Source organism: Hypanus sabinus, assembly GCF_030144855.1.
Source record: "Hypanus sabinus isolate sHypSab1 chromosome X2 unlocalized genomic scaffold, sHypSab1.hap1 SUPER_X2_unloc_14, whole genome shotgun sequence".
Taxonomy (NCBI): Eukaryota; Metazoa; Chordata; class Chondrichthyes; order Myliobatiformes; family Dasyatidae; genus Hypanus; species Hypanus sabinus.
The window spans coordinates 270,274-278,842 of record NW_026778984.1 but is presented as its reverse complement, the minus strand read 5'-3'; the positions used below and the strand labels follow the sequence as shown (position 1 = coordinate 278,842).

Here is an 8,569-nt window from a genome sequence, read left to right as displayed (position 1 = left end):
CTTACCAACTGCAAGAGTTCATCTTTCTGAGATAGGTGAACACACATCTTAGTTCAATAATCCCTGCATTATTATTTCATGCAATATTATTGCACATTGGTACAGTATTACTGTGTATATTATTATTCTCTACTTTCTTATTAGTAAAGTCTGCACACTGTTAAGTGTATTTCTAAATGTTGCTGCTGTAACGAAATGAATTTCCCACTCAGGATCAATAAAATATTATTATTCTCCAGCCCTTTATCTCTCTGACTCATTAACTTCTCAGCTCTTTACTCTCCCGGTCTCCCGGTTTGCCCTATCACTTCATCTCCCCCCACATACTGACTTTCCAGTCCTGAAGAAGGGTGTGGGTCTGAAACGCCGACTGTTCTCTCCTCTCCATAGTTGCTTTCTGCCCCACTGAGTTCCTCCACGTGTTGCTTTGGATTTCCGCGTCTGCAGATTTTTTAATCCTGTTTAAACCAATGCGCATGCGTGGGCGGCACAGCCAATCGTGAACATTGCGCATGCGCTCAGCAGACGAGAGGCTCTCGGGGATCGGACGCAGGTAGGAGCTTAATCACCGGCGTCTGAACCGCGATTAAAGGAAAATTACCATGAGCTCCGTCCACACTGGTCCCGCACCTCAGGACAATCCCGGTCCTTTCCGTCTCTCTCAGTCCCACGATTTACCCGAGTCACGGGGAGTTTACGGCGGTTGAGAGCTGGCGGCGCCGCCATTTCTCCGGCGCATGCGCATCGCTGGGTCCTTGGATGGCTGATGGACAGGTTTCTCCGCCGTGCTGTCTTCTGGGTAAGGAGGCAGCCATGGTTGACAGGCCAGCGTTGTCCCCATAGAGATTGTCCCTAACGCAGCGACTTCCAGCCATGTAAATCCGAGGATCAGAACCTCGGAACAAAAATATAGTGTCCGGTTACTCTCAGATAAAGAGTCTACCTCCCAGTCGGTGAGAATGTCAATTACTATTGTATAGCATAAAAAAAATCCTCCGGTCAGCTTTAGTTCTCTCTGGGTAAATAACGATATGAAACACCTTTGTCCTCGATGACAGGTGACCTGTAGCTTTCACATCACAAAATTGCCACACTCCAATGAGAGTAACTACTGCCCACCCCTTCATAGTCATTGGCATTGCCATCGATGGGTTCATCACTGTCACTCAGCTGGGGGGAGGGGATCCCAGTAATTAGAAAATCTCCAGGATCAGACATGTAGTAACAAGTTCACTTTGTCGTGTTGTGGAACATGAACTTGAAATAATACCAAAGGACAGAGACAGACTGAGCCAAGTCATAGGTTGATTGAAGGCAGAAGTAGAGCCCTTTCTCATACAGACAGGAATACAGTCAGAGATTTTGTTGGTCAGTCAGGAGGCTTGATCCATGCCTTGTTAGAAGATGGGGAGTTCACATATAAACACAGAAACATAAGTCTGCAATTCATTACAGGCCCTTCGGATGACAACCTCATGCCGACCATATAACCTACTCTAGAATCTGCCAAGAGTTTCACTACCAAATATCCCTCTATTATTCCCAGCTCCACGTACCTACTGAACAGTGTCTGAAAAGACCCTTATTGTATCCACCTTTACCACCGTCGCTGGCAGTGCATTGCACGTACCTACCGAACAGTGTCTGAAAAGACCCTTATTGTATCCACCTTTTCCACCGTCGCTGGCGGTGCATTCCATGTACCTGCCACTCTCTGTGTGAAAAGAGAGTGAAAAAAAAAGCTTATCTCTGGTATCCCCCTTGTACCTACTTCCAAGCACCTTAAAACTATGCCCCCTCATGTTGGCTCGTTCAGCCCTGGGGAGAAACCTCTGGCTATCCACACGATCAATGCCTCTCATCATCTTATACAACTCTCTCAGGTCACCTCTCATCTTCCATCGCTCCAAAGTTTACTCAGCCTACTCTTGTAAGGCGTGCTCTCCAATCCAAGCAACATCCTTGTCAAACTCCTCTGCACCCTATTTAGAGTGTTTTTTCCTGTTGTGAGGTGATCAGAATTGAACACAGTGCTAAAAGTAGGGCCTAACGAAGGCCTTTTATATCTGTAGTAGTACCTCACCACTTTTGAACTCAGTCCCATGTCTGATGAAGGCCTTCTTAAAAACATTGTCCAGCTGCGTAGCAGCTTTGCATGAACTATTGACATAGATCCCACGATCTCGCTGCTCCTCCAAACTGCCAAGAGTCCTATCATTAATATTGTATTCTGTCTTCAAATTGGACCTACCGAAATGAACCACCAGGTTGAACTCCATCTGCTTCCCACAGTCACCTGTGGTATATCTCAACATGAGATGAACTGGGTGATATTCTGATGCCAGAGCTCACATTGAGAGATGATCTTATAGAAACATGCAAAATTATGATTCAGATAGTTAAGGTAGAGGTAGAAAAGTTGTTTCCACTGGTAGTTGAGAGTAGAACTAGAGGACATCACTTTAACATTCGGGGCATTTGGGATGGAGATGAAGATTTCCCCCAAGAGTTGGGAATCTATAGATTTCTCTGCCCAATGAAGCAGTGGAGGCTACCTCAGTAAATGCATTTGAGACGAGGTTGGATAGATGTTTGCAAAGAAGGGGAATGAAGGGCGATGGGGAAAAGGCAGGTTGGTGGAGACGGGCCAGATGATGTTCTCCTACTCCTTTTCCTTATGTTCTCACCACAGACTAAAATCTCACCTGAAAAACTGTCCTTCACCTATTGATGTCCTTTCAAATATTTTTACAGGTTTGAAATGGCAGAACACTTGTGCATGGGCTGTCTATTTATGGATATATAAGGATTGGCCAAATATTTTCTTTGCAAGACCGACACATCTATTGTCAATCCTTGGAGATGAAGAATTATCTCATCCCAGCTGGAAATGTGTTTTGTGTCTGAAATGAAGTTTTCTGTTGTAACTCAGTGTTATCCACTGGAACCGGGAGCTGAGAACACACCAGCATTTGCTCACTGGAGATCAGTTCTTCAACTGCATTGATTGTAGAAGGGATTCAAACATCTGACTGTCTGAATTGCCAGATGATTGATCGCAGTGAGATATCATTCTCCTTCTCTCAGTGTGGGAAGGGATTCACTCACAGCCTACCCGCAGACACGCCAGTGAGTTCACAGTGGGGAGAGGCCATTCACCTGCTCTGTGTGAGGGAGGGGATTCACTCACAGCCTACCCACAGACACGCCAGTGAGTTCACAGTGGGGAGAGGCCGTCCACCTGCTCTGTGTGAGGGAGGGGATTCACTCACAGCCTACCCACAGACACGCCAGTGAGTTCACAGTGGGGAGAGGCCGTCCACCTGCTCTGTGTGAGGGAGGGGATTCACTCACAGCCTACCCACAGACACGCCAGTGAGTTCACAGTGGGGAGAGGCCATTCACCTGCTCTGTGTGAGGGAGGGGATTCACTCACAGCCTACCCGCAGACACGCCAGTGAGTTCACAGTGGGGAGAGGCCATTCACCTGCTCTGTGTGAGGGAGGGGATTCACTCACAGCCTACCCACAGACACGCCAGTGAGTTCACACCGGGGAGAGGCCATTCACTTGCTCTGAATGTGGGAAGGGATTCAGTGACTCATCCAAACTTGTGAGACACTACCGAGTTCACACTGGGGAGAGGCCGTTCACTTGCTCTGAATGTGGGAAAGGATTTGCTCGGTCATCTCAACTGACTGAACATCAGCGAGTTCACACTGGGGAGAAACCGTTCAGCTGCTTTCAATGTGGCAAGGGGTTCACCCAATCAACTCATCTGAAAGTACATCAGCGAATTCACACTGGGGAGAAACCGTTCAGCTGCTCTGAATGTGGGAAGGGATTCACTGATTCATCCCACCTTGTGAAGCACTGCCGAATTCACACTGGGGAGAAGCCATTCACATGCTCTGAATGTGGGAAGGGATTCACTGATTCATTCTCCCTTGTGAAGCACTGCCGTATTCACACTGGGGAGAAGCCATTCACGTGCTGTGAATGTGGGAAGGGATTCACTGACTCATCCCACCTTGTGAAGCACTGCCGAATTCACACTGGGGAGAAGCCATTCACATGCTCTGAATGTGGGAAGGGATTCACTGACTCATCCCACCTTGTGAAGCACTGCCGAATTTACACTGGGGAGAAGCCATTCACATGCTCTGAATGTGGGAAGGGATTCACTCAGTCGTCTCATCTGAATGTACATCAGCGAATTCACACTGGGGAGAAACCGTTCAGCTGCTCTGAATGTAGGAAGGGATTCGCTGATTCATACTCCCTTGTGAAGCACTGCTGAATTCACACTGGGGAGAAGCCATTCACGTGCTGTGAATGTGGGAAGGGGTTCACTGCGTCATCCAACCTGGTGAGGCACTGCCGAACTCACACTGGGGAGAAACCGTTCACCTGCTCAGATTGTGGAAAGGGATTCACTCGGTCATCAGGCTTCAAAGTCCATCAGCGAGTTCACACTGGGCGATGCCAGTCACCTGTTCTGATTGTGGGAATGAATTCGCTCAGACATCTCAACTGACTGAACATCAACTGCTCAGAGTGTGGGAAGGCATTCACACACTGATCCACACTGCAGAGACAGTGGTGGGTTCACAATGTGGTGAGGGTATTCACCTGCTCAGACTGTGGGAAGGCATTCACACACTGATCCACACTGCAGAGACAGTGGTGGGTTCACACTGTGGGGAGGGTGGTCACCTGCTCAGACTGTGGGAAGGCATTCACACACTGATCCACACTGCAGAGACAGTGGTGGGTTCACACTGTGGTGAGGGTGGTCACCTGCTCTGACTGGGATGGGTTTCAATCAGTCATTCATCCTTGTGTCCCCGTACCGAGCTTTGACCCAACGTGAATTGGAGAGATCAGAAGCTTGAGAGGACGCAATTCACTCAGGTTCACCAATGGTGTATTAAAGGCAGTGGTTCAGGGCAGGTTATTTTTGAGCTTTCAACAGTGGCCACTCCACAGTCAGGATGGATTATCAAGGAAACCTTTATTAGCAGGAGCAAGTGGAGCGGTCACTGATGGAGTGGACAGAGTTGGAGCGGAGACTTTGAGGCTTTAATTCTTTAATTCAGTGGGGAGAGCAGTCAGTCAGAGAAGGCAAAATCATGATGGAGGTAGAATTATTTTTGCCCCTTTACATTTTCTTAGTTGAAACAGTGGAGATGACAGGCAGGGTGCTGGAAAGCTGCTTTGTGGGATGTGGGAAGGCCGGGGACCCTCCTGTGTCCCTGATAACTACACCTGTGAGAAGGGCATCCAGCTTCAGCTCCGAACAATCCACATTACGGAGTTGCAGCTGGAACTGGATGAACTCCAGATCATTCAGGAGGCTGAAGGGGTGATAGGTAGGACATTTGAGAGGTATTTGCACCCAAGGTGCACGGCACAGGGAACTGGGTGACAGTGAGGAAGAAACTGGACTCTCTGTTTCCCCCTGTGCCCATCCCTCTGAACAACACAGGTATCACTTTAGGTACAGTCGGGGATGGTGGGATGACCTGGCAAAGAAAAGTCACAGCAATAGGGTCTCTGGCACTGAGCATGGCTCTGAGACTGAGAAGGGAAGGGAGGAGAAGAGGCGAGCTGTGTTGATACGTGGCTTGTTAGCTCAGGGAACTGACAGGATGTACTGTAGGTGAGAATGAAATTCCAGGATGGTGTGTTCCCTCCTGCATGCTGGCATCTGGGTCATCTCAGGTTGAGTGCTCAGCATTCCTCAGGAGGGTGGACAGTGAAGGTCGTGGTCCATGTGGGTAACAATGATATGGTCTGGTAGAGTAACGAGGTTCTGTAAAGGGAGTTGAGGGAGTGAGTTGCTAATTGAAAGGGCAGCTCCTCCAGGCCAGTGATTTCAGGACTGCCATCAGTGTGATGTGGCAGGGATCAGAAGATTATACAGTTTAACACGTTGCTAAAGAGTTGGTTCAGGAGGGAGGGGATAAGATTTTTGGATCATTTGAGCTTGTGAGGATTGCTGTGTACAGAGGAGTGAGGAGTGTGAGTAGGGACAGCACATCACTAACGGAATGTGACTGGGCACACAGGTCTCTCTGTCTCTCACAAACACATCAGTGGAGTGGGAGGGAGGGGAGTGAGAAGGGGAAGGGGAATGAGGAGGATGGAGTTAGGACTCCTTCACAAAGTCTCACACTCACCCAACCCTCCCCCTCTGGAATTGGTCCCATTCCCTCCCCCAGGCTGGGGGTGAGCATTGAGTTACCTTGCCAACAAGAAAAGGAATTGTTCGATAACTTCTGCTTAACACGTTTTGATAACGAATTTACATTGAACTTGAACATTGAAATGTACTGTTGGTAAAACATGTACTGATGGGAAATGGTCTCAGTGAAGGTCCGAGAGTGGAAAACGAACCGGTGTTCAGCCCCACTGCTCCGTGCCAGACAAGAGCCCCTAAATGAGTCTGTCCGAATGTCTTTTATTTCCCTTCTCAACCCCATTCCCTGCCCTCTCCCCATGACCTTTGATGCCTTTACTAATCAAGCACCGATCAACCTCTGCTTTAAATAATGACTTGGCATCTGTGCCGTCACTGGCAAAAAATTCCACAGGCCCCTCATCTACTTAAATGCATGCTGTCTGGTATCGGGTATTTTGACCCGAATATTTAAAATGGCAGCTATCTACTCTATCTATATCTCTTTTAATCTTATCAAGCCGTATCAGGTCACCCTGAGCCTCCTCCACGTCAGAGAAGCAGCCCAAGTTTGTCCGAACTCTCCTTACACAGCAGCTCATGTCTCTAATCCAGACAACATCCTGGTGAACCTCTTCATTGCTGTCCTAAACCCAGCGGAGTAATGGGCTTTAAGTAAATAAATGGTGGGTTGTTGATTAATAAGAGTGTCAAAGGTGACGGGGCAAAGGCAGCAGAATGGGGTTTAGAGGGATAATCCAACAGTCGTGATCGAATGGTGGAGAAGACTCAATGGACGGAATGAGTATTTCAGTTCCTATGACTTGTGGTATTGTGGTGAGATGGCGAAGCGGTGGGGAGTAAGGTGAGTGTCAAGTCAAACTTGAGTTGCTAGAAAGCATTGGGACCCAGAGGCAAAAGAAAATAATATTTATATGGTTAAAAGCAAGAACAAGAATTTACTGATAGACCAGACATAACCTACTGCCTGAAACAGTTTGGCGGACCCTGCATCATCACGCCGGCAGTCCGAGAGCAGCGTTGGAATCTGCGGTAAGATGCCGAACTTTAAATAACTTGAGCCCGTTTCATGGAGAAGAGCACCGCTGTCACTGCGTTTGAGGTAACTCCGATACGGGGCCCACCGCGCGCAGGCGCTTCTTGGAGATGACGTGGGGCTTAAGAGCTCGCGAACCTTCGAGAGAGTTCGCCCGGTCGGAGGCCATCCATAACGGTTCAGTAGAGAAACCGAGGTGCAGGTCCGAATTCGTCTTCAAAATCCGAGAGGCAGCCAGTTTTTCACCTTCACCTTAACCTTAACCTAATTACAACTTATGACTGATTACTTATGATATTTTTTATGACTTATGACTAAGTACAAACGGAACTATAAAACTGCCGCAGTTGCGAAAAATATAAGGAAAAGTTGTTTGGTCATTGAGTGGAATCCGGTTAAAAACCTTTAGGTAGGCGCATTTAGGTAGGCTGCACATGTTCAAACAACAGAACAAGAACTCCGACTTGACAGTGAAAAACTGGTTGACAGTGAAAAGGCAAACTCGAGGAAATCCCCAGATGCTGGAAATTTAAGCAACACACACAACGCTTCTCCTTATAGTTGCTGCCAGGCCTGCTGCGTTCCACCAGCGTTTTGTGTGTGTTGACGGTGAAAACACTGCTTTACAGTGAAAATGCTGCTTGACAGTGGCGGAAAAAAACCTTTTTGACCGGGAAACTGGAGGACCAGGAAACAGAAATCTGGGAGCCTTGAGCTGGAGCAGTAGGAGCAATAACTTGGAATCCTTAAAAAGGAAGAAAATTATATTAAGATAAAACAACATCAAAGCACCATTAAAAAGTTGTACTTGCCCTTTCACCTGTGAACAGCCTGTAGGCGGAATCAAACATGGCTGATCAGGCTATTGGGAAATCAGTTGAACAACTCGAGGTAAAGCGAACGACAGCAAAATGATTACTTTCTCGTCTGGCCAACAGTATTACCAGGGTCGATCAAAACATGTCTGAAGAGGATCTCAGAGTCAGTTTCAATAAACTCACAACAGAAGCCGAGAAAGTCATGGAACCCAATGATGATGTGGAGGCCGGATTCATTGCGGAACGGGAGGCGGAGCTGAACGCAGAGATAGTAGCCGTGTTCACTGAACAGCAAAAAGCCGACCTGGCAAAGACGGCAAATGAGTGTGAGTTGAAACTGAAGGAGATCAGAAGCCTAATCCAGGAGACTCTTTGGAACAACTTTGGAAATGTTGAGCTGGAGAGGATGAATCTGAAAACGTCGCTGTTGTACAACCCGATGTCCACCAGGAGGCGTATGACTTCATGCTTAACCACCTGCAAGGACTGGTACAGACAGCGAAGGAGGTGCATG

The 8,569-nt window shown here is 47.8% G+C and overlaps 1 pseudogene; it reads left to right on the top strand.

Moving 5' to 3' along the window:
* Positions 1-512: 512 nt before the first annotated feature.
* On the top strand, positions 513-7,568 carry LOC132385748 (gastrula zinc finger protein XlCGF8.2DB-like; annotated as a pseudogene).
* The last annotated feature ends 1,001 nt before the right edge of the window (positions 7,569-8,569 follow it).